The sequence below is a fragment of the Acinonyx jubatus genome, chromosome C2, assembly GCF_027475565.1.
Source record: "Acinonyx jubatus isolate Ajub_Pintada_27869175 chromosome C2, VMU_Ajub_asm_v1.0, whole genome shotgun sequence".
Classification (NCBI taxonomy): domain Eukaryota; kingdom Metazoa; phylum Chordata; class Mammalia; order Carnivora; family Felidae; genus Acinonyx; species Acinonyx jubatus.
Window position 1 is genome coordinate 20166902 of NC_069384.1, and position 26288 is coordinate 20193189.

Sequence of the window (26288 nt, forward strand, 5' to 3'; positions counted from 1 at the left end):
TCTTTTTCCTCCATGTTTCACTGAAATAGCCCAGGGAATCCATGAGAATTCTTGATAATTTTCTCTCTTTAAAACTTAAAAAAAAAAGCCTAATTGAGTTATTTCTCCAACTTTTTTAATGTTTATTTACTCATTTAATTATTCATTTTAGACAGAGAGAGAGAGAGAAAGAGAGAGGCAAAGGGAGAGGGAAAGAGAGAATTCCAAGCAGGAGCTGTGCTGTCAGCACTGAACCCGACTTGGGTCTTGATCTCATAAGCGGTGAGCCAAAATCAAGAAACACTTAACCACGCAGGCACCCTTATGTCTCCAACCTTACATCAATACTGTCTTCTGTCAGTGTGTGCGACGTCAAACCAAGGGTGGTCTGCGACGCGAACATGCATCAAAGGATAATTTCATTTATTCCTCCTACAATGCCAACTGCAGCTATCACACAGGATTGGGTACTGCAGGTACTTACAAACAATTGTATAGAGACAAATCAGACTATGCAAAAGTACCATCAAAGTATGTGTGAGACACTTTGGGCTCAGCAGAGCCTAGGGGCAAGTTCTCAACTAAAACCAGGCTATATAAAGGAGGAGGAGGAGAAGAAGAAGAAGAAGAAGAAGAAGAAGAAGAAGAAGAAGAAGAAGAAGAAGAAATTATTATTATTTAAAAAATATTTTTTAACGTTTATTTATTTTTGAGACAGAGAGAGATAGAGCATAAACGGGGGAGGGTCAGAGAGAGGGAGACACAGAATCTGAAACAGGTTCCAGGCTCTGAGCCATCAGCACAGAGACTGACGCGGGGCTTGAACTCACGTACCACGAGATCATGACCTGAGCCGAAGTCGGACGCTTAACCGACTGAGCCACACAGGTGCCCGAAAATTATTATTATTATTTATAGAATTTTAATAATAATGAGATGAGCTATTACAGGGTTCCATCAGAGGAGATTGGGTGGGCTCTAAATAACAGGTAATTAGTCCTACTGCTATTTAGCATACTTCTCATAAGTCAAGTTTAGTGCCATGGTTCCAGACTTTCTTGGTGATACGATGGAACAACTGGAACAGCCACGGCCAAGAGAAAAGCTAACTCTATCTTCATGCATAATATCATGTATAATCTCAATACAGTAACACTTTTGTGAATTTCTGGTTGAAGCGGTGACCACATGCTGGACTCAAGTACTAATACACCTTCGTTCAAGGAATGGAAAGCCACCCATAAAGATGGAAATGCCCATGGAACGGCACTGCTGGAAGCTCTGTGTTGCATTCTGCTGACAAATGTCCAAAGGGCAAGATCTTTCTTCTGCCCATCTAGGATATCTACAAAATTGGTGCTATGGGTCCCGTCCCTGTGGGCTGAAGAGAGAACAGTGTTCTCAACCCTGGCATGGTGGTCACCTTTGTTCCAGTCAGCATTACAAATGAAGTGGAGTCTGTTAAAATACACCATGGAATTTTGAGTAAAGCTCTTTCTGGGGGCAGATGCAGGCTTCAGTGTCAAGAAGGCATCTGTCAAACATACCTACTGGGACATATGGCTGGTGACAGAGAAAAATGACCCACCAAGAGAAGCAGCTGACTTCAAGATTCAAATGATTCTTCTGAAGCATCCAGACCAAATTAATGCTGGGTATGCACCTATTCAGGTGCACATATACATTTATAACCTAAATCTGTTTGTACGTACAGCTTTTTTTGTAAACACAAACTATACTTTGTTGTCTATTTCGTATCTGTTTTATTGTAACATCTAAGGTAAGACTAGATGATTTTAAGAGTTTATTTGGAAAGTATCATACTGTAAAAAAAATGATTTTTTTACTACAAGACTCATGATGCAAAGCTGAAGTCATTCATGAGGATTGTACTCTTCTAGAAAGTTGACTTCTTTTTTTAAAAAGGGACATTTATGAACAATATATGGTTAATAAGAATTTCCTTTAATGCAAAAAAGTCTCACACCTCACATTGCTTGTAATTTTGCTGAGATGAAGTAGAAAATGTATTTGACTTTATGGGGAGAAACCAACTGGAAGATGGCCCCACATTGTTGAAGTCTGGTGATCTGCCATTATTGAAATGGTTCCTGGAGAGCCCAAGCATTTAGAGACCTTCTCTATCCTCCTCTGGGTTTGGGATTTTGTGACATGGCATGGGCAGTTGCTAAGGGTGTCATCAAAACAATGGACAAGAAGACTGCTGGAGCTGGCAAGGTCACCAAGTCTGCCCCCAAAGTTCAGAAAGCATAACGAAAGCTTCCCTGGCACATGTCACCACAGTCTTAATCAGTGTTGGAAGAATGGTCTCTGAACTGCTTGTCTCAATTGGCCATTTAAGTTTAATAGGAAAAGACTGGTTAATGTTTCATTTTGCCTCCTAAAATCTTCAGAAGGAAAGGAAAATGTTTTGTGGACCATTTATGTGTGTGTGTGTGTGTGTGTGAGTGTGTGTGTGTGTGTGAAAAGATTTTAAATTGTTGCCTTTTAAAATCAGTACTTCTTCCATCCAAATACTAAACAGGACTGACCCTGCTTAGCTTCCGAGATCGGAGGAGATCAGAGGAGATGGGGCATGTTCAGGGTGGTATGGCTGTAGACTAAAATCAGTACTTCTTAATGGAAGCAACCTGTCCAAACATCTGACACAGGATTTTGAAACATGTTGCAACACAATTTAGTGAAAAGCCTTTGCCTTCTTACCATCACCACTGTATCTTTCTATAGCATGACTTAGATGAAAAGAAAAGACCAGTTGTTCTTAGTCTATTTCTGGTATTTCACTGCTGAAACTTCAGCATTTGTAATTATGAGTAAACGTTTTTAGGGAGGTGGGAATTGAAAGTTTATTTACCTTTCCAAAGGGGAGGAATCATTTATGTTTTAAGCGTACAATGGAAAGCTATGGGAGGGGGTGTGTTTTTTGCAATACTTCATAGATTAGGACAGGCAAGCAAAGAGTAATTTTGCCTATATGTAAGCTATGTTGTAAGAAGCAGAGATATGTAATGTTAATGGCTGTATGTTTCATATGATTTTTTTGTAGTGACATCGATATTGAGTAAATATTTTGGTATAATCTCAAAAAAAGTTTTCCTTTTCCAGTAGTTGTGTGATTTTGGTATATATATAACTTCCTTGAAATCCCCAAACTTTATTCAGCTACAAGACACAAATTAATAAATACCATTTAATCATTTTAGATTTAAAACATGACATCTAAAAATATAAAGTAGGATCTACTTATTGAAAAAACATAAAGTTAGAATAAATAAAAATAGCATTGCCCTAATTAAGGGATATTTCTAATTTTTGCTTGCGGTATTATTTACACAATTGAGAAGGTAATGAACTGTCTATCTTGAAAGTAACCCCACTATCCTACAAAAGTTTAGCTAACAATACTAAAGATATGTGAAAGTCTTAATATTCCCTTCCGTCTTAAATATCTTTTTCTAATTTTCTTTCTTGGAATTTGAAACCGAGTTTGTATATGTTTAAAGTAGTATAGATTCAATGTTATGTTTCTGTGTGAAGTTTATTTATTTATTTTGAGAGAGAGAGAAAGTACCAGCGGGGGCAGAGCATGGAGAGAGGGAGAGAGAGAATCCCAAGCATGTTCTGCACTGTCAGCGCACAGCCTGACACAGGGATCAAACTCACGAACTGTGAGATCATGACCTGAGCTGAAATCAAGAGTCAGGTGCTTAACTGACTGAGCCACCCAGGTGCTCTTAAATATGTCTGTTTTTAAAAAAAGTGTTTGCTCTTTGAAGACATTTTCAAATAAGGAAATGTATCTATTTTGCATTTAAAATAATGTCCCTATCAATTTAGCAATGCCATGAATTTTTCGGTAGAAAATTTTTGTCAATACAGTATCTTTCTCTTTCTCACTGGGAGAGTTTTGGGAAAGCCATCAATATTGTCTTCAGGCAGGTCATGAAAATCTCTTACCCATTAAAATTATCTACACCTATGAATCTATCTAGTCTGCAAACTCTTTCTTATTGCTCAGTGACATGTGTATATGTATACACACACACACACACACACACACATATATATACACACATACACACACACAATGGGTTTCAAGGTCAAGGTTTTGGAACTGGACATATTTTATTTAATGCTTTGATTAGTTTCAGTTTATTAGATACATGGGAAATAATTTAAAAAAACAATATTATCAGTTTATCTTTGGGCCTGATCGATACAAATATCACTTATTGCTTAGATTACACAGAAAAAAATTCCTATGTAATTGTGACTTAATTCAATTATCATAAAACTAATAAAGCAAGACACTTATAATTAGCATGTTGTCTAATATGGCACACTACCTCCTTTTTCCTTTTTCCTCTCTTTTCCTCCTTTCTTGCTTTGTTTCAAGAATCATAAAGGTTTCCATTTCATTTAGTTTCAATAATTCTGCCAATAATTTTTCTTGTATTAGAATCAACACTTTAGGGGCGCCTGGGTGGCTCAGTCAGTTGAGCGACCGACTTTGGCTCAGGTCATGATCTCACGGTTTGTGAGTTCGAGCCCTGGGTCGGGCTCTGTGCTGACAGCTCAGAGCCTGGAGCCTGCTTCAGATTCTGTGTCTCCCTCTCTCTCTGCCTCTCTCCCACTCATGCTCTGTCTCTCTCTGTCTCAGAAATAAATAAAAAGAAATTTAAAAAAAAGAAACAACATTTTAGACCTTTTGAATTACTATGTAGTCTATGATATTTATCCCAGATTTAAATAAACATTTTAAATTAGTTTAGAACAAATGCATCCCTAAGTTCAGTCACTGATACTATTTTTAACTAAATGACATTCCTTAGTTAGAGGAGACTTTGTGCAGAAGTCACCAACCTCCCATTTATTTTCCAAGGATGCTTACACACTTCCCTGAGTACTTACTATTGTTGAACAAGGGGAACTGGAGACATTGCTAATTTACATTGCCTGAATTTTGTGAACGCTGGATATTTTCTCTCCGTGGAGGTCTGAAAAACCAAAGTATTATTTCTCATGGCAACGAGTTTCTTTTTTCCAGACAGACATTTTGATGAATAGCGTGGGCAACTAAACTTTTACAGTACTCTCTCAGGTTCAGTTCTGGTTCTATCAGTGAGTAAAGATAAGGACATAAATGGCATGTTGGCAGTTTGTACTATGATCTATGAACAGCATGAGGGAAAAATAAACCTAATGCTTTTATTTATAGATCTATTACACATATAAGCATTTTCAGAGAACAGCCAAAGAATTTGATCTCAGAGATGAGCTCTTGGGTGCCTGGGTGGCTCAGTCAGTTAAGCGACTGACTCAGTGTCTGATTTCGGCTCAGGTCATGATCTCAGGATTCATGAGATCAGGTCCCACCTTGGGTTCCCTGCTGACCATGTTAAGCCTGCTTGGCATTCTCTTTCCCTCTCTCTCTGTTCCTCCCCTGCTCGTGTGTGTGTGCGTGTGTGCATGTGTGTGTGTATGTGTGCTCTCACTCTCTCTTTCTCTCGAAGAAGAAGAAAGTAAAAGAAAGAAAGACAGAAAGAAAGAAAGAGATGAGCTCTTGTCCAAGAGTCATATAATGATACAATAGAAAGTTCTACCATCGCTTCACCTTTTGAAACAATGAAAATTTCCAGCAAGGTCGATTATTTTTAGGAGTGACCACTTGCAAAATGTGAATAGAAATATTTAGGCCACATTTAAAATGACCTCTGGAGAGCAGTTTATTCTTTTTGAAGAATCTGAAGGCATTTTTTCAGGTTACTGTGTTATGTGGCATTGACCTCTCACCTGACCGCAAAGGTTTGTATGGAAGGAACGAGTCACTGGTGAAAGCTACATGAGCTTATAAATGTATAGCCAAAGAAATACACACCACCTGAATACCTTATTTATGGTCAGCCTATCAAACTTCATGAGCAGAAATTATTATGGGTAATGAGGAGACCCCATTTCACGGTGCAGTGACTCTTACCTCATACAATTGATTGTACACGGTTTTCAAATGGTACTTTTACACATACGAACTAAATGACGAGCAGAAGTTAAAAATGTGCTGTATCTCCCTTGTGAGAAGTAAGCTCTGTATAGAGAAATACGTAAGTTAAATCTCTAAAGTTAGTTTTGAGGACAGATCGTAGAGGGTCCTGAATTCAATGACAGGGAGTTTATATATCATTTGGGAGGCTGTAGGAAACCCTTAATTGTTCCTAAGAAAGAGACATGAAACATTTTATCAAAGCAGTTTAAACAAGCAGAAACATGAAAGAGGCAAAGATTGGGGAGATACTGAAGACAGAAAAGTGAATTAAGGGACTATTACAGTTATCAAGGCTTTTCCAGAAGTCTGGATTTCTGAGCTCTGCCCCCAGATATGAGAAAAAATTGAAACTTAGACGAATGATATTAAAACAAATATCTAAATTCTAGAGGGAATTAAAATCTACTCAAAAGTGAAAGAAGATACCATATACAGCATCCCCAATTAGACAAGAGGATATCCAGAAAGTTCTGGTGAAAATGATAACAAATCTATGTGGCTATAAGAGTTTCTTCTGGGAGACTGGGGCATAGGAAAAGTTCTGGTCCAGGAATTAATAGTAGAAATTAATTAAGGTGTTAGAAAAATCACCTTAAACAGAGTCCTGTTAGGCTCATAAAAACCCCTGGTGGTGAATTCTGCCATCTCTTAGATACAGCCTCCAGTTTCTTAGCCTAGATCACAGCATTTTCATGTCATATCTTCTCACCAACTTGGAATTTATAGGAAGCCTGTGAGTAAGATAGAGACAGAGAGAGACAGAGGGAGTCACACACACACACACACACACACACACAGAAAGTTGAATATTTGAAGTTGTTACATTGCTGGCTCTGAAGGTGAAGGAAGAAACCATAAGCTGAGGCTGTAGGCAGCCTCTAGAAGCTGGAAAAGCAAATAAATGGATTCTCCCAAAAAGCCTCTGTAAAAAAAAAAACATATTGAATTTAGAACTTCTGACCTATTGTACACTTTTATGTACAATAACAAATATGTCTTAAGGCACAACGTATGGTAATTTTTTATAGCAGCAATAAGAAACTAATACCACTAGGAAGAAAATTCTGTGAGCTTCTCTCTCTCCAGCATCTCGGATTGTTGTCCTGAATGTTCATTGGCTAGGTCTCTTTATTTTATTTTATTTTTATTTTATTTTTAAAAAAAAATTTAATGTTTATTTTTGAGACAGAGAAAGACAGAGCATGAATGGGGGAGGGTCAGAGAGAGAGGGAGACACAGAATCTGAAACAGGCTGTGGACTCTGAGCTGTCAGCACAGAGCCCGACGCGGGGCTTGAACTCACGGACCGTGAGATCATGACCTGAGCCAAAGTTGGACGCTTAACCAACTGAGCCACCCAGGCACCTCAAGGTCTCTTTCTTTTATATGCGAATTAGCGTGGCAGTAGTACAGAGGGAATATCCAGGAATATGGCTAAAATTGAGGATGGTGTAAAAGGAAAAGGAAAAGGAAAAGGTTTGCATTTGAGGAATACCGGGGAGAATGAATTGACAGAATTTGGAAATAATTGAATAAAAAAAGAAAGAAAGATAGTGAAGAAAAAAAGAAAAGGATGATTCTAGTCCATTGGCTTTAACTCTCTTTCATGGCAAAGCTTGAAATGTACTGAGAAAATACATAAACACACAATTTAACCTATAATTGCTGAGTTCACAGATACTTTGGACAGAAGTCAATTTTGTTGAGGAAATTTAGGCATTCTGAGAGATGGCTTGGATAATAAGATTTCTTCCAATTCCACAATTCAATAAGAATTTGAAATCTATGTCGTAAGACACTAATGGTGCCAATAATGCCAATAATGGATCCAAGGAAAGCAGGAAAAGAAGATGATATTTTTGGTGGGGCAATGGGTGAAGAGGATGGTACATGGGAAGCACGTTTTCTTTGTTTCTTTCTTTTCTCTTTTTCTTTCTTTCTTTTTTTTTTTTTTTTTTTTTTTTTTTAGAGAGAGACTGTGGGGAAGAAGAGGGAGGAGAGAGAGAATCTTAAGCAGGCTCCGCACCCAGGACAAAGCCCCACGTGGGGCTTGATCTCAGAGTCGTGAAATCATGACCTGCACCGAAATCAGGAGTCACATGCTGAGCCACTCAGGTGCTCTGCCACTTTTCTTTTCAACACAATTAATATGAGGCACTTTTAGACCATTCATGAGGAGATATTGGCCCGATCATTAAAAAACACAGAAGTGACACCTGGGAAAATGTTTAGGGCTGTAGACGATCTTAACCCCAAACAGCTGGTGAGCAGTTGAGATTTCTACGGGAAAAGTACAAAAGTTGGAGGGCAGACAGAAGGGACAAAATTGTGGAGAACGCACTTTCCATATTTAAAGGTCTAAGGAAAGGAATCCAGAAGGATCTAAGGAATAAGCAGAAGTAGGTGGCATCACAGGAATCAAATGAAACAGCAACTTCATGAAAGCTTTTCACAAATAGCTCTTGTGAAGTACTATTACCTTTAGCCTGTTAATGTTAGGGGGTCTATGGAGGTTGAACTCAGGAAAGTGTAATAATTAATTCTAATTCTTATGAAGGTAACTTTGACATTAGTAGAGTGTAGATGAATTTGAAGAGAAATTGAAGTCAAGAAGGCCAGAAAGTCAGAGAATAATGGGAAAATATTTAACATTTAACATCTAAAAAGCCTAGCATAGAAGCTAACTTAAAGGGCAAAAGATTTATATGATAGGAAGAGACACAAGAGTATCAGAAAAGCTAACTTCACATCAGACTTTGTACTTTGTTTTCTCTCGCTGATGAATGATGTTATGTTGAAAAATATGGTTTTGTTTTGTTCCGCTTTGTTTTTGGTAACAATGTATTTGTAACCTGTGTGGAATTCAGGAAAATAGGTTGCAATGAATATCAAGGTCATGCACAGATGATGAAAGACGCTTTATGTGGCAAGTATAGATAGACATCGGAAAATTAAGGAAATAAAATTTACAGGATTCCTAAGAAACAAAGGTTGTCTTTTTATTTAACTTCCTGGTAAAAGAAATGAAACAGAGTATTATTCTCCAGCCTTGAAAATATGACAGTAGAAAGAACAGCTTCCAGAAAGAGTTTTCCTTGAAGCGCCATCACTTATGACCATTCAGATACTTTCAAGTGTTTGCCAAATTAGCATACAACTTTGTAGAATTTCCTTTCTACCAGATATGTTGATATTTAAAACGATTTATTTAGACCTCTGTTTAGAGCAAGAAATACATGAAAACGTATGAAAATAAAATATTAGGATATTCAAAAAGATGAACTGAAAGGTTTGAGAGTGTTCAGATTGCCTTTATCAGTCTAAGAGTAAAGGGGGGGGGGGAACAATAAAAAAATCACTAGATATGATCATTAGAAATTAATAACAAAATGAAGCCACTGCTTTATCAAAATATTTGGAAAATGAACCCATTTGGAAAATGACTCTGGTGGTCACCAGAGGAGTCTGATATACTCGTTGTCATCTAAATATTTAATAAAACACTTATGTATATGAAGTAATTTATGTGGGAAAACCGAGGCTCAATTGTTTAAAGAAATTATGCCAGATGCTAAATTTAGTAAGTGATAGAATTGGGAAATTAGGATCGAGCCAATGTTTTTGATTGGGCTGTGGTAGTGATAGGAAGACCAGGGATAGAACCAATAGCATTGGTGGACACCGTGGCACCTGACAGATAGCATCTTGGAAGCTTCCATTATGTTCCAGGGATCCTTCTGGAATTCTTCTTCTTACATGTTTGAACTCATCTGTTTATGACACCACATGGAGTTTGAGCCAAACAAAGTAAGTCTTATTCTTATTCTGTTTTACTGAAGAGACATGGGATAGCAAGAAACTAGCCCCAGAATACAAACCCCGGCTCCCACCATACTGAAACCCCAACGTTGACCAGTGAAGGCAAAGTGCATCAATCTTCTTAGGCTAGGGTATTCTTCAGTAGCAAACAGCTCAGAAAAATTCAATGGCTTTAAAATAACAAAGGTTTGTTTTTTACCTCACACTCTGTGTATTGTGAGACGCTTATACATGATTTCTTTGTTGTTCGTCTTTTCCATCTTTTCTTAAATTTTATATTTAGACAGCCCCTATCTGAGTCTCTATCATTGTAGTCTTGCAGAAGAGAAAAATATATAAGGAGTAATAGTTAAACTTTGATAGCTTTGGAGACATTTCTTCAGAAGTACTTCATGTCACTTCCTGTCATATTTCATCTGCTAAAGTAAGTCATATATCTAAGTTTGTCAGTGGATGTGAGGTATAATATTTCCATACAGAGGGGCTCTGGAATAAAAATATGTAGTGATGGGTAGTGAATAGTGTGAACTCTGTTCCACTCTACCACATAGGGCTACCAGAGATGTATTTTTCATTGAATTAATTTCAGTTTCTCGTGGAAGGTGACCAGCGGATAGTTCGACTTAGTTGCACACCAAAGTGTTCATGTGATCATCCCAAAGGTTGATTTTTGGTTTGTCAGGGTTAAACAGGTAACCATTCAAGTGAATAAAAACTATGAAATTGAGAGAGCCTCCAATTTGTAGGGATAGTATGAGTGTAACCTATCTACAGACTTAAGAGATATGTCTCTAGAATGAGCCAGACAAAATGCCATGCCAGATCAATATGGGAGAACATTTTTTTTAATGTACCAAATCACACAGTACAGAAGTCTTAGGCTGGCCGGGTATGGTCTCAGGACGTGTGCTGGTGGAGTCTTTTTTCAACAAAGAATTTGCTCTTCAGCTTCAACATTGACAACGTTGACAGCCTTGGGACGTACCTCAGTTTTTAAGCCAACCACACTTCACCTGAGCAGCCCAAGTCCAGACTAGGTGTGGTGGAGGTATGGGTTGGCCATTTTTATTCAATACAGAAATTCTACAATGGGTAATCTTTGCTCTGCAGTTTCTCAAAGGGTTGTCTCATATGCTGTCAGGTCTGGATCACAGTCTGAGATTCCCTTGTACAATCATCTTCCTTCTCCTTCCCTCTCACAGGTTTCTGATCTCCATTGCGTTCTGGTGCCTTGATATGGCCTGTTCTGCTTCCTGCTCCTTTTAGCTTTCACGGGTGTTCCTTCTGTTGTTTTTTTTTTTTTTTAATTTTTAACGTTTATTTATTACTGAGAGACAGAGAGAGACAGAGCATGAGCAGGGGAGGGGCAGAGAGAGAGGGAGGCACGGAATCTGAAGCAGGCTCCAGGCTCCGAGCTGTCAGCACACAGCCCGATGCAGGGCTCAAGCTCGCAAACCGTAAGATCATGACCTGAGCCGAAGTCAGACACTTAACCAACTGAGCCACCCAGGGACCCCTTACAAGGTTTTACTTCTAACTTCTTTTTAACATTTGCTTCCTAGAGGACCAAGGTGACACATCAGGTGTGAGAACCTCTGGGGAAGGGTAAGTAAAGTAATAAGATAAGAAAAAAAATAAAAATTGGAGATACTTGAAGTAAACATTGAGACTGTTTAGTTTATCAGTGTATGAAGATTGCAGTATAAGATGAGCATCATGTCTTGATCTGGTTGTTCTGAAAGTGGCTGCAATGTGAATTGGGTGAGAGATGCTCTAAAATCTAATGGGTACATTTGATGAAATTTAGAAAATAGTTGGAGGAGAGGACAAGAAAGATCTTATATGTAACATGAAGAGTCTGGACCATGTGTTTTAGAAGACTAGAACCTATAAAATCATCAGAAAGAGGAGATGAAGAGTAAGAGAGGTGTTTATAGGAAACCAGATAATAAAGTCCAGGTGGCCAGATTTATTCCAGTGGCAGGGAATGGAGAGAATGTGTAGTTTTTATGAGATGTTTATAAGGCAGAATTGAAAAACAGAGATTTAACGTAGTGGGAGAGGTCATAGAGCAAAAGAAAAAGGACAGGATGGTTTCTTGATAACATTCTTCACCTGCAAAATGAAAGTATTTTATTAACTCTATAAAAAGAATCAATGTGTAAGGAAGAAATGTGTTGGGTTGAGCACTGGGTGTTATACACAGGGGATGAATCACCAGAATCTACTCCTGAAAACATTATTGTAATATATGCTAATTAATTTGGATGTAAATTTTTAAAAAAAGAATACAAGAAAAAGAGTCAAAGTAAATATCTTTATGAAAAATAAAAATGTTAAATGTTAGTTTGACAACCATTCTGTTGCTTTGGTAAGTTAGGTCTTTTTTTTTTTTTAAGTCTGGGGGAGTGGTATGCATTTGTATAGCTTCTGCAATAGACATTATCAACATGAATAATGGAATTAATGTTATAAAAACTAAGGATGAATCTGTATAATGTTAATTGCTGTAAAGCAAGCTATAATGAATTCTAGCACTGTCAGTAACATTGCATTTTTGTTGGAAGACGCTTACATTAGCTCTCAATGGGATTCAAGCAGCCTCCAAAGTCTGGAGATTGGGCTGGCTCCAAATTTTCTGGCTGAACATTGCAGCTACATAAAGAAGGCTGATTTCCAATATCGTCTTAAAGCATGTGTACATGTACACACATACACACTCTAAATATTGAACGTTATTGGAATTATTCCTCATAACAGTAATAGGGTTGACATCTCCTTACCTTTTGGCCCAGAGAACAGTAGGAGAAGGGAACCTTAATACTTGAATCATGGAGGAGGTTATAAACCTAGTGCTTGGCTAGCATGTTTCTTAGGTCAAAGCCACGTGACTTAACATTAGGCAATGAACTGCTTTTCTTTACTGTTGTTTCAAGAATAAGTTTAAAAAGAGGGCATAATGATGAATATCATACAAATATGAAATGAACCTGCCAGTGATTTAATTCAATTCATGAGTTAATAAGGAAATCAGTAAGAGGTTACAAATTAGTTCAAACAAAATTTAAAAATTCACACATTTGTATTCAGTGAGAGAATGCTTAAATAGATTTGCAAATGTATGCAAAAAATGGTCTATCCACAAAGCAATAATCAATTGCATTCTACTGGACACAAATGCTTAGCATTTCTGTGGACAAAACTCATTTGTATTATTAGCAGTTTTTTACAATTTACAGAGTTGTAAAATAGCCCAAAGACACAGAAAGCACAAATAACCTGGCTGTGTGACACGAAACACCAATTAATCTTTTTTTTAAAATCCTCTGGTCCGTTTTAAAGACCTCCTTCCACTTCAAATCTGCAAGTGGCAGAAATAACGAAAAGCTGGTGGAGTCAGATCTCCAAGGTGATAGGTAATAAGTTACATGAGTGAAAACACTCACTTTCAGGTCTAAACATAATAGCACAAAATAAGTAGAAAACATTTTTTTTCCTGTATATTCTTTTTGTAGCCACATCAGTAACAAACTAAGTCTACTGATTTTAAATGCTACATCTTTGTCCCTTCTTGTCTCTTCCTGTGAAAGCAATATTAAATTAATTCCTGGCCAATAGCAAGTTAATAAATAAATCACAATAAAAATCTAATAGAGAAAGCTGGGAGGAGTGGACAGTTGAAAATGATTAATACCTTAAGGGAATAAGAAAGAATAATAGACGGAAGATTATCTGGGCACTTACAGTGTTATAGAGTTAAAATGGAAAATTTAATTTTAGGTTGTGAATGCACTGGTATAGCATCACATCATGAAATATGAAGAAACCATTCACTTCAGAGAATTTGAGCATGAAAATCAAATAGTTGAATGAAAGTGAATGTGATATAAAAGGAAGTGGAGATTACAGGGCTAGAGGGATAGTCTCTGAGATAAATACGTAATTGAAAAAAATCTTTAAAAGAGTCCCAGTGGAGTTTATATTGAAGATGGATGAAAAAGTAGGAGAGAGAGCAAAAAAGTGGGATAACAGTGTCTGAACTACTCAATTTTCCGACTGTCAGTGAAGTTTCATACACAATCCATGTACTTTCTGCCTTCACAAAACCTTCACCAATAATTTGATGAGAATGAGTTAGAAAATTCATTTCTGTAGGACCAAATTCATTAAGTGCCAAATTTAAAAATGAAAGGCTTGGAAAAACCTTTCTCCAACATAGCTACATATAATTTAGCACTTTCCAGATTTCATATATTGGTTATGGAATATGGGGCTAAATGATTTTCATTTCTATGAAAAATGAGTTTTTATATCAGTTTCAGAAAAAAATATTTTAAGTGAGTTTTCTTTAATGGACCCGTGCTATAACTTTGTTAAATTAACATTTGTTAAGTAGATCCCAGGAGTGTCTTCTGGTGAGCCACCCTTTTCCAAAGACTGTAATAAGATGAATAAAGAAATTGATTTCATTCCAACACTATCGCCAGCAACCTGAGACAGAGGAAAGATCAAGTCCTGATAATCAGCTCTTATGAGACAAAGCCTGGGTTGCAGGCGGGATATTAGGGCATCTTAGTTTACTAACTGGCTTTACCCAAAATAAAGTAAACTTTCTTCCATCTTTACAAGGTATCTTTTTACAACTTGGAGTAGGTTACTCTTTGAAGTTAAGTTTCTACCCTCTTACAGACTGGCAAATAGAGGCTCTATCTTCCTTGATGATTGTATTTCAAAAGCATGACCCCCAGGTCCTTTGAAAAGGACAGTCCTGGGTTGTAAAAGTAGCCAAGAGGCTTCTAGAGGCTTCATACCTCAAAGAGAGAAGAATTGATAAGTTTAAGTTTTGTGAGAAAAATAACACAAACACATGTATTTGTTACATCTTTTTTTTCAGCATATGGATCTCCTTTTAATCAACTATACAAATGTACAGTTTGTACAGTTACTTATTTTAATTTCAATCATCAGAAAAAGCAACTTGGACGATTGTCTTTAAAAAGGATTCAGTTACTCTTTGTGGATATATTTATCGATCACTTTCAATGAGCCAGCCACAGTTCTGGGCTAACCAGAAAGACAAAGTCCTGGCACACAGAAAGGATATATCCTCAGTGGGCAAATAGATATAAACAAACATATAGCCTGTATTGGAATATTATGATGGGAAAAAAGGAGGGGAAACAAGGAGCACGTGGAGTGTATGATGCAGTGTCATGAATTTGAACTTGACCACCACAAAGGTGATATTTGAGTAAAGTTTAAAAAACGTTCATCTGTAGGAGCGCCTGGGTGGCTCAGTGGTGAAGCGTCCAACTCTTGGTCTCAGCTCAGGTCATGATCTTATGGTTCCTGAGTTCAACCCCCGAGTCAGGCTCAGTGCTGATGTGTGGAAACTGCTTGGGATTTTCTCTCTCCCTCTCTCTCTCCCCCTCCCCTGTTCTCTCTCTCTCTCTCGCAAAATAAATTTTTACGAAATTATGAAAAATGTTCATGTGTGCAAATCTTTAGGAAAGAAAAATTGAAGGAAAATAAAGGAAGTCCAAAGGTACCAAGGCAGGGGCATGCTGGTATGATTGAAGGACAGTGAGGCAGCTAGGGAGGCTGGAAGAAAGGAGTCTCTGTACAAGAGTTAAAGTCATCAGGTAAGAGGTGTGGGTCAGGGTGTGCCCAGGGAAGAGTGCTAGAGGGGCGGACAGATTCTAAAGGGCTTCCTAGGCTTTTGTAAGGACTTTGGGACCTCAAAATTGAAGATATTATAGGTATTGAATAGAGTGATGACTTGGTCTTACTTATTTAAAATAATTGTTCAGGATACGGTACTGAGATCACATTCCAGAGAATCAAGAATTGAGATGGGTTGACCCATTAATTTTTTTAATGTTTATTTATTTTTGAGAGAGAAAGACAGAACAGGAGAGGGGAAGGGGCAAAGAGAGAGAGGAAGACACAGAATCTGAAGCAGACTCCAGGCTCTGAGGTCTCAGCACAGAGCCCAACGTGAGACTCGAACTCACGAGCCTTGAGATCATGACCTGAACCAAAGTTGTACACTCAACTGACTGAACCACCCACGCTTAGCTGACCCATTAGAAGGCTATGGAAGTAACCCAAGGGGTCGGTGGTTGAATCAGGTTGTAGTGGAGGAGTTGAATGGTCAAGGTTTTAGATAGATATAGATAGATATAGATGATATAGATACAGATATAGATATAGATATATGATTTTAGAACTTATAAAGTCTGCTGATAGATTAATGTGCTTTGTGAGAAAAAGAGGAAGACAATACATGTGCAGAGGATCTTGGCCAAATGGGATAATGGAATTACCATTAATTCGATGGGAAGACAGTTGGAAAGATAGGTTAGAAAGGAACATCAGGAGCTGGGTTTTAATTATTAATTATATTATGTTAAAGCTAATGTTCTAAGATAGAATGAGGGGGAAATAAATGGGAACAAGTACAGACTCTCCTCTAGAAGAATTTTTTTCTGGCAAGGTCCATAAGAAAGTATGCAATAGCTGAGAAGAAGGGGATGGGGGGCATTGAGAGGTTTTTCAAACTAATTCAGTACAGGAAGAAAGACTGATAATACAGTGGGAGAAGGGGTAACTGCTGGACTAGTATCTATGAAGACGAGAGAGAGAGACAGAAAGAGAGAGAGAGAGAGAGAGAGAGAGAGAGAGAGAAAGAGAGAAGAGAGATACATTGTGTATTGGCAAGTAATTTGAAACAAAGAAAAATTGCAAGAATAAGGATAGAATATTACCCAAATTTATCTATTGTTATCATTTTGGCCCATTCATTTGCCATTAGCTTTCTTCTTTTTCTTGAAAAGGTATTGGCATAAGATACAGGTGTATGTATAGCTATAGAGTATTATTTTTAAAGTCTATTTATTTCTTTGAGAGAGACAGAGACAGCGTGAGTGGAGGAGGGGCAGAGAGAGAGGGAGAAAGAGAATCCTAAGCAGGTCCTGTAGTGACAGTGCAGAGCCTGACGTGGGGCTTGAACTCCGGAAACTGAGAGATCACGACCTGAGCAGAAACCAAGAGGCGTTTAACCAACTGAGTCACCCAGGTGCCCCAGTATAGCTATAGATTATAGACACAGGTGTAGATATAATTTTTCTGAACTACTTGAGAATAAATTACATTTTGTTTTCTGTTTGTTTATTATTGAGTATGTTAGGTTTAAATAATTGGCAGTATAGGAGCTGAGCCAAAATATTCAAAATACTCCGTCAAAAATCACCCCTACCCTAGATTAAAAAATGAAAAGAAAAAGTAAATGAGGTCTATAGATAACACAGGAAACCCACAAGATGGGAGGAGTGCCACATATATGTAGGTTTCCTTATACTTTCCTTATTTTTATCCCCCCATTTCCTTGTGAAACAGAACTTTAATGTTCTGTTAATTTTGAAATACGTATGCCTCAAGAGGCTTAAGTGAAGATGATAACGTATGAATAGATAAAAAAGGCAAGAAGAAACAAAGAGCAAAGAAACACACCCAGAGAATCATAGGAGTAAACTTTTAAAAATGAATCCCATTAATATATATCTTGTGTTTAGGTTGAGGAAAAATGGGTCTGTTGAATAGGACTCGACGTCATGAGGTCAGGAAGCTACAAGAACAATACATTTTAGTGTATAATAACGTTCCGAAAGTTGCAATTATAAGGCATAGGTTTCAAAGACATAATATTAACATATGTTAATATAATATAGTTATATTATAAATATATATACATATATAAAACTATAAATATATATAAACATATATAAAATAATATTAAAATATATAGTGGAATATGTAATAAATGTGTAGACACATATGTACACATATATTTAATAGTATGTCTAATTCATGCCCTATGATTGTAACTTTAAGAGACCCTGCCTATTTATCTAAAACCCCTAAGGGACACTGTATCTTTGCTTTCAAAGAGATGAAAACCGTAATAGCCATTTTATTTGCAGGAATTTCATAGTGGGCTGCAGTTTAACCACACAAGAGCTATTAGACTAACCAGACTTTTTTCGAATCCAGATTCCACTTCTAACTTGGTGAGTCATTTCCCGGTTCTGAGTTCCCGCTGTAAAATGGGAATAATTATACCATTAGCGTAGGGTTTGTTATAACAGCATTACAAGTAAAGCATCTCACATACAGTAGTGGGAACAAGTCCCTCCTGACATCCATAGTTTTGTAACGCTGCTGCAGGTGCATTTCCCTGCAGGACAGAAAGATTTGTATACCATTCTGAAGTCTCCTCTTCCTGTATAAAACATAATGTTCTTTGTAAAGGCTATTTTTTTTAATTTTATGTGTTTAATTATGCATTTACTATATTAGGCAACAGAGGGCTTATGCCCTCTGGTGTCATTAAATATATTGTTGGAAAAAGGAGATTAAAGAATGTGTTTTATCAGCAAGAAAATCATCCTCTTTACCCTTGCATGTAATTTACTAAAGGGCTAGCAAGGTCAAAGCACAAGCTGTTTCTCACCATATTCCTCTGCAGACAGCGTTAAGACGGACGCTGAGTCTACGCTTCCCAACTTGGATCCAGGTAGGAAATTTGATGAGATTAGGTACAAATTACTATCAGTGCACCAAGAAGGAATAAGGTTACCTATATGACAGGAAGCTCAATGGATGTGTGCTCTGGACAAAGGCTAGGGACACAGATGTTGCAATACGTGAACACTTCAATGGCTTCACATTCATCTTACCTCTGATTTCAGCAAAGAAATCCATTGAAACACAACAAAGAAATGTAAAAAACAAACAAACAAACAAACAAAAAACCTGGTGGGCCTGGGATGGGAATAGATCAGAATAAGGATAAATGAATATTGTAGTAAAGCCATGCATATCATTCGTACATGAGATTCATGCAGAAAAAAAATATCGAGACAAGGTATATCTTGCTCAGAAGAGAAATCTGTTTTACAAAGGTAAAAGGGAATAGGGTGGAAAAAGCAAAGTAATCAGAGACTATGTTGAAGAGCTGTCTGTGTGAGTTAAAAGACAGTGTTGCTGATATATATGCTTTACTTGTAAGTATATTTTACAATGAAAATCTTTGTTCTTATGAGTAGGAAACCATAGGAGGATTTCAAGCATAATTTAATGGTTAATCGTTCAGTTGGTTCAGTAAGCCAACAGACTTGAGAATTTGAGGGCTTTTTAATCCCAGTCGATGAGTTCCATTCCCCGATAGCCAATCACTTTCTAAGTATAGAAATTTTTGTAGGGTGATAAAGGTATAGACATGCATAAGAAATATCAGCTTTCCATTAAAGTTGATTTAGTACTTACAAATAACAGTGTCTATTTTTTCATCTTTAAAGCTCTTTGGATATCAATAAGGGTGTGAAAAAAATCACTTTTTATTTTCCATTCCATATTTCTAATTTAGTACAATTGTGTTTCGATACATAGTCGGTATTCGTCAAGCACTTTGGGCTGGGGGAGACCACGTGACAGAGCCATTGGCATGGAATATGTAAAGAAAATGGGACTGATACTTAAGTGTTAAGGCTAAGAGAACAGTTTTGAGGACGCAGGGAAAAGTATATAAGGCTGGAGACCCTTTGAGACGGCCAGCAGTTAGAGACCAAGTTCCGGAAGAAGTCAGCATATTCAGTCTAGATGTCAAGGATCAATGGTCAGCAACTCTGGAAAATGGTGGGCACATCAGGCATGGGGCTTCAAATATGTAGCTCAGGGAAGGTATAAGTTTTGCGTGGAGTCTCAGATGATTTTAGGTTTTTCTAGAAGTTTCATATGAGCAAGGGCAAGCCAAAATGAAGATTGATGAAAAGATATTGAGCCAAAGTTTTGAAATGAACAGCCAAGTCCAAGGCAGCCCCAGGCTTAGAGTGCAGGATAGTCTGGAGTATAGGATGAAACTACTCCCCTGCAAAAATAGGAGTCATGGCTAAGAAAAGGATTATCTGGATGCCAGATATCCAAGAGACTCAAACAAGGGTTTCATGGGACAAACTGGAAACTCCTAAAGTGCGATAGATTGCCAGAAGCAGCTCAAAGGTAACTGATTCATCTATGCTGCAACGCAAAGAAAACAGATTTTATTCCAAACTTACTTGACGAACTATAAAATTTCTTAAATTCTAAGGGGCTTTTATTTACTTATTTATTTATTTATCTATCTATTTATTTATTTGCACCAACAGAAGCGTTGGAGCATCCAGAGAACTCAGACCATCAACTGAACGGATGGATGGGAATGGGGTCTTTGGAGGAAGCACTGATAACGCTTTTGTAACCCTGGGGATGCTATGGTCCTCGAGGCCCCTGCCCAAAGTTTATGATGCCTTTAAAGAAACACACCCCCCAAAATAAATCATGGTTTTACTTACTTTTCTTAAAAGTCCAAAACACGTTGAAGTACTTAGTTCACTGCAAATCTTATTAAAATCTGCCTTCTTTCCCATTCTCTAAATGCTCATACTCCTGGGGAAAAAAAAATTCCAGTTTCCTTACCCTTTCACTCTGCATCTACCTTCACCTCACCTCATTGACGTACCACTCTCCCATGCGCACCTGTGACATCCATGCCCCTGTGACTCCCACCTTTGGAAAGAGTCTCAGCAGTCTCATTAACCCTCTCTGACTCTTTTTCTCATGGACAAAACCTACATGGATTTTTTGTTTTGGCCACTTCCTCAATCTCTGGATTTAATGGTGCCAAATCCTCCTATTCTAAAAACAGCAGCACTCTTCTCAGTGGGATGGAAAAGACTCAGCGAGCAAAACCAAAGCCAGTTTCCCTACTCAGAGGGAAAGAAAGGACTCGAAGCCCCGCTGATGTACTTATTTTTGTCTTCTATTACCTATTGTCTCATCCTAATGCACCCCTTCTTACCTACACCTTAAATTTACTTCTTCTGGTTACATTTCTTTGCTTCAAATAGGACCTATTTCTATTTGGGGCCTATGACTACCCAAATCATGTTTTTCAAAAATACACAAAACCATTTTTTTTAAAGAAATTGACATTAATGAATTTAAAAAGTTTTCTCAGGACAGACAATTCTTCAAAGTCCACTTTCTCTCCACTTCAAAGTCCATAGTTGCCTTCTCCATATTCCCAGTCTGTCCCTGTCACCCCACAGAGGTTTTATTTTGTCACAGATTTTAGTATCTGAAATTTTCTGAAATTCTTCCTTCGACTTATTGGCTTAAAATTTGCTGTTTCTCTCAATAGAATATCATCTCTATTAATGTCAGTTATATGATGTCATTGTATCTTGTGCTTTAAACTCCTAATGTAGTTCCTGGATAACATAAAAGATGCTAAATAAATATTTATGGAGTAGTGAGTCAATGCCAGATAAAATGTCTCCATTCTTTCTTTGAAATACAAAGGTTTTATAGTAATAATAATAATCACCATAATAGTAATAACTGATATTTATTGAGTACTAACTATATGTTAACTGTATTACATGCATTAAATCATTTAATCTCACAGAGCTCTAAAAAGTGGGCACTATTATTATAATTCTAAATTAATATAATCCATATTTTGAGATTTTTAGAGTTAAGGTATTTGTCCAAAATCCAGCAGTTAACAGGTAAAAAAAATACTATTTCAGCCAAATTTTTTTAAGCTCCAAATCTGTCTCAATCACTTTGATATAATTCCTCAATTGACTTTTTTAAATACCAAGGTAGAAAGAAAGACTAACTTTCTGTATTAGTTTCCTAAGGCTGCCATAACAAAGTACCACAAATTGAGTCAGTTCTAGAGGCTGAAAGTTCAAAACCAAGGTCAGTAATGTGGATGCCTTCTAAGGACTGTGAGGGAGAATCTCTCCCATGCCTTTCTCCTATCTTCTGGTAATGGTCAGAGACACATGGTGTCCCTTGGTGTTTGGATGCCTTGCTCTAATCTCTGCTTCATCTTCACACAGTATTCTCCCTTTATCTCTATGCCCTTACAGAGCAGTCTTCCGATAAAGAAACAGGTATATTGTATTAGGGGCCCTCTGACTACAGTATGGCTTCATCTTGATTAAATCTGCAAAGACCATATGTTCATATAAGGTCAAAATTCACAGGTACTGGGGGTTAGGACTTCAATTTAATTTTTTGTGGGGAGAGGACACAATTTAATACATACCTTCCAAAACTATAAATCGCATCCATAATACTTGTATCCTTATCACTTTGAAAGATAGCAAGGACCAACTCCATGTACCGTATCATAGTAACATTCTCGGACCATTGCTTAAGGTTGAAAATTGTGTTGATCTAAATATTGGCTCATTGGAATGAAGGATTGTTAGGGAATTTAACCATGTAGGAACATTAGCTTTCTAGAATTGTTTATGCAGAGGCTAGATAAATACCCAGAGGGTATGTGGTAGAAGAAATTCTTAAGATTCATATACTGGGTAGCTGGCTATTCTTGACCTTCTTATATTAGGGATCTTTGTTTCTTTGTTCCTTCAAGGACATGGTTTCTAATTCTATTTCTCAGAGCCTTAGGTTTTCATCAAGGAACTGCCAGGGTGAAGCCAGCCCTATCTCTAATTTGGCTTGAGAAGCTCCACCTTTGCCTGCTCTGTACATTAAATTTCTAAGTGAAATTTGGTTTATGCAAGTGTTCCAAAAGTAGAATACTTTTAAAAACATTTGGTCTTGGGGTTCCTGAGTGGCTCAGTTGGTTAAGTGTTTTACTCTTAGTTTTAGCTCAGGTCATGATCTCATGGTGATCAGTATAACCTCTGGCACTTGGTAACTGGTCTACTAAAAACATTCTTGTATATCCACAAAGCAGTTTGAATTTACATAGGAATACAGTAATCCATTTTTCTGTCCTGCTCTGGGGCCATATTAACATCCTTGCGCTTTGTCAAACTATGGTCCAAAATGAATTTTAACATCTTAAAATTCTATGCAGCATCAACTCCATTGATGACATCTTACTAACCAGACATGGTGAGTAATAACTGATATGCAGTCTAGCTACCTAATAAGACAAATGCATGCCAAAGCATAGGAGATAAAATCTGTAAAGATTTAAAGGTAAGTTTAGAGGGTTACAGTACTTCCAGGCACGTGAAGGCATTCTTTCTAAGAGAAAAAACAAGTTGCTCCTTGTTTACCTTCTACAACTAAAGAGGCACGTTTGGATTTTGAAGATACTACATGCCACATTGCATTTGGTAACATTGTTCTTATCCCTTTTTCACAACTTAGATGAGTACTACTTTTGCGTCTAGACTGTGGCACAAGTTGCTGTGTTGATTAGACCATATAACACATACAATGCAGCGGATAAGGATACCGTATGGAATCTCTTGCAAGTTTTAATACAGGAGCCAAAACAGAGATCTGTAGGGTTCTGGAACAAAGCTATGTCTTTTACAGCTTAAACTATTCTCCATTTCAATTGGGTCTTTGTTGAGACAGAATGCCCAGACATGGGACAACAAGGAAGTGTGGGACCTTAGATTCTCAACAAGTCGTACTTTTGTGACGGGTAGGGTGCAGCAATCCATTGTACTATGGATTCATAATCAGGCCTAAGAACATCAAAAAATATGAGTATTTTACATCTACAGGGGCCAAGATTACAATAGAATCTTCCTTTTTCTACTGATCCCTCTCCATCAATTCATACCTATGGCTTCCCGGAAGGTTCCTATGACTGAATGATGGACAAAGGAAAAACCTGGGCCTGGGTCACAGCTAGCCATAAATCTAGGGCTGCCACACCCCAGCTCCACTCAGGGGTGGTCCTAAAAGTCACACTGAAGGAAAATATCCTCAGAGGACAGAGTAGAACACTAGAAACTAAGACACCTAACAATTCCAAACACATAGCTAGAAACTAAGACACCTACCAAATCCAAACACAACTTTTTGGAATTTCACCATTAAACATTAGTTCAGCAACATGACTGAGAGCTAAGTATACAAAATGTGTTAAAGACCCGAGATTTGGCCTCATGGTACGTCAATGGTATTGATTTCAAGGCCAGAGACTGCCTACAGCTGTTATCTGAGGTAACTGTGAAGTCAAGAATTGATAGCCAAAAGGGAAGCAAAGTGCCATTCCATTAATTTTGAACTTTCAACTTGTTACTTTCCTTCAACCAATCTTTGATTAGGCAATCTGTGATGGAAGACCCAAGCAATATTTCCTTTTCTTTATTTATCTACTTTCGACCCTGCTGTTGGGAGGGAGATAGATAATACTCTTAAGATTTCACATAGGTTCTGCATGCGGTTTACTAGCTGTGTTGACTTTGTGCAATTTATATAACCTTTCTGAGCCTGGGTTTTCAGCCTCTCTAAAGTGAACATTGGATCCCTACCTATGTCCAAGTGTTGTTATGAATATTAAATCATATATGTGAAATCGCTTATAAATAAAAAAAAGTGCCATCCACCCACCAGTCACAGTGTGTTTTCTAGTTCTGGGGAAAACTTGGGGGATCTGAACAGGGTGAAATATGTATTACAGATTAGAAAAGTCACCTTTTCTATGGCCGTCCTTTTGTCTGCCTTATTCATCTCTGTCCCATTTGCAGAGCACAAGGCCATCCAACTGTGCGTGGTTGTACACCTCAATAACAACTCTGCAGAAAATGAACTTAATGTATGCTGCAATATGTGCTGGGAAATAAATGGAATGTGACAAGAAAAATGCCAGTTCTGCCTCCCTCCCAGCGAAATCAAGATGAGCCAGCGATGCCTGTAAATGAGGCCAAATGAAGGGTTAACATGGAAGACAGCCCCAGTAATTGGGAACTTCACTGGGACTACTTGCAGTCCGTACTCTGGAGATTCGCAACAGGCCCGAAGAACATGGCAAAGATATTCAAAATTCAAGACACATAAAAGGATTAAGTTTTCTTTCCTGTTAAACAGCACTGGACGTAGAGGATACGTGACTCTGGTGATGTTTAAATTGTACGTTCAAGGATTTACACCCAGTTTACGTGGGGGATGAAAGCAAAGCAGGACAAAATGGAGACAAGTTACACTGGTGACTCTGCTAGGGAAAAATAAAAATGGAAGAAAAGGGAAAAAATGGTAATCCAAAATAATAATGGTCCATCATGCGTGCCACTAAACTGAAAGTTAACACACCATATTAGTCAATCTTTCATTTGTTTCCATAAAAGGCATCTCTCCCATCCTAATGTTTTTTTTTTCTTGCATTCATCAATCCATTAAAAAAATTTTGGAATGCTTTTATGTACCATATATAGCAATAGAAGCTTATGCCTGTGCTACCAATTTTTAACATTAATTATTTTCAAGAGGTACAATATTTCCATTTTCCAAGGAATCTGACATGTAGAGCAGTTAAATAGCATGTAAATCATGATACGCTCTCTAAGGAAAAAAATGGGATTTGAACCCCCCATTTATTTTCACTTTAAATTTTTCAATGTTCATTTATTTTTGAGAGAGAGAGAGAGAGAGAGAGAGACAGAGTGCAAGCTAGGGAGGGGCAGAGAGAGAGGGAGACGCAGAATCTGATGCAGGCTCCATGCTCTGAACTGTCAACACAGAGCCCAATGCGAGGCTCGAACCCACAAACTGTGAGATTGTTACCTGAGCCTAAGTTGGAGGCTGAACTGACTGCATCACCCAGGCTCCCCCCCCCTTTTTTTTACTTTAAAATTAACTTCCCTTTCCCTTACTCTCTGTCACATACATAATTTGTTATTTACAGTTAATTGAGTTGAAAAAAGTCAAATAAATTTTAGCAATTTTTAATAGCTTCTAAAACTCAGAGGCATCATAATGTGGTGTCTCTGTGTTATAACCTAAATAAGGGGAGGTGCTAATGAATGGTAAACTTTGTCTTCCCATATATGCCCTCAAGAAAAATTGTATTCGATTCTATATTTGTTACAGCTTTGGGAGCCACCAATTTGGAGATGGCCTCTACGACTTCTTTTAGCTCATTTTTACCTTCTAAGCCATGCTTTCTCGTCAGAAATTTCCTTCAGAATTACTCTGGAGTCTTGGTAAAGTAAAGGCTCCTGGGCTCCCTCCAGACAGAATGAATTAGGTTCTCTAGCGTTGGCCAGGGAAGTGCATTTTCAACAAGCACATCTATTCATTCTGGCACAGGCACAAGTTTGAGAACCAGTACACTGGACAGTCCTCCTTGCAAAGCCCATCCACAGAAATTGGGGGCAGAGGCTCTGGTCTCTTCATTCTGCAGAATTCAGTTCAGAATTCTGAACTTCCATCGCCAGGCTGGGTCCTTCCTCCAGCCACATCACATAAAGTTGCATTGCATCCAAGTCTAACCATTTTGATCACATTCCGTGGCGACTCCGAGTTCACCCAAGTCCTTACTCTGATCCTGAGTCTCAAACCCCATGGACATCGGAAGCTCTGGAACCCTTCTTTCTTATGA

General features: G+C 37.7%; 1 pseudogene; it reads left to right on the forward strand.

Moving 5' to 3' along the window:
- Positions 1 to 1110: 1110 nt before the first annotated feature.
- Positions 1111 to 26288, forward strand: LOC128315372 (elongation factor 1-alpha 1-like; annotated as a pseudogene).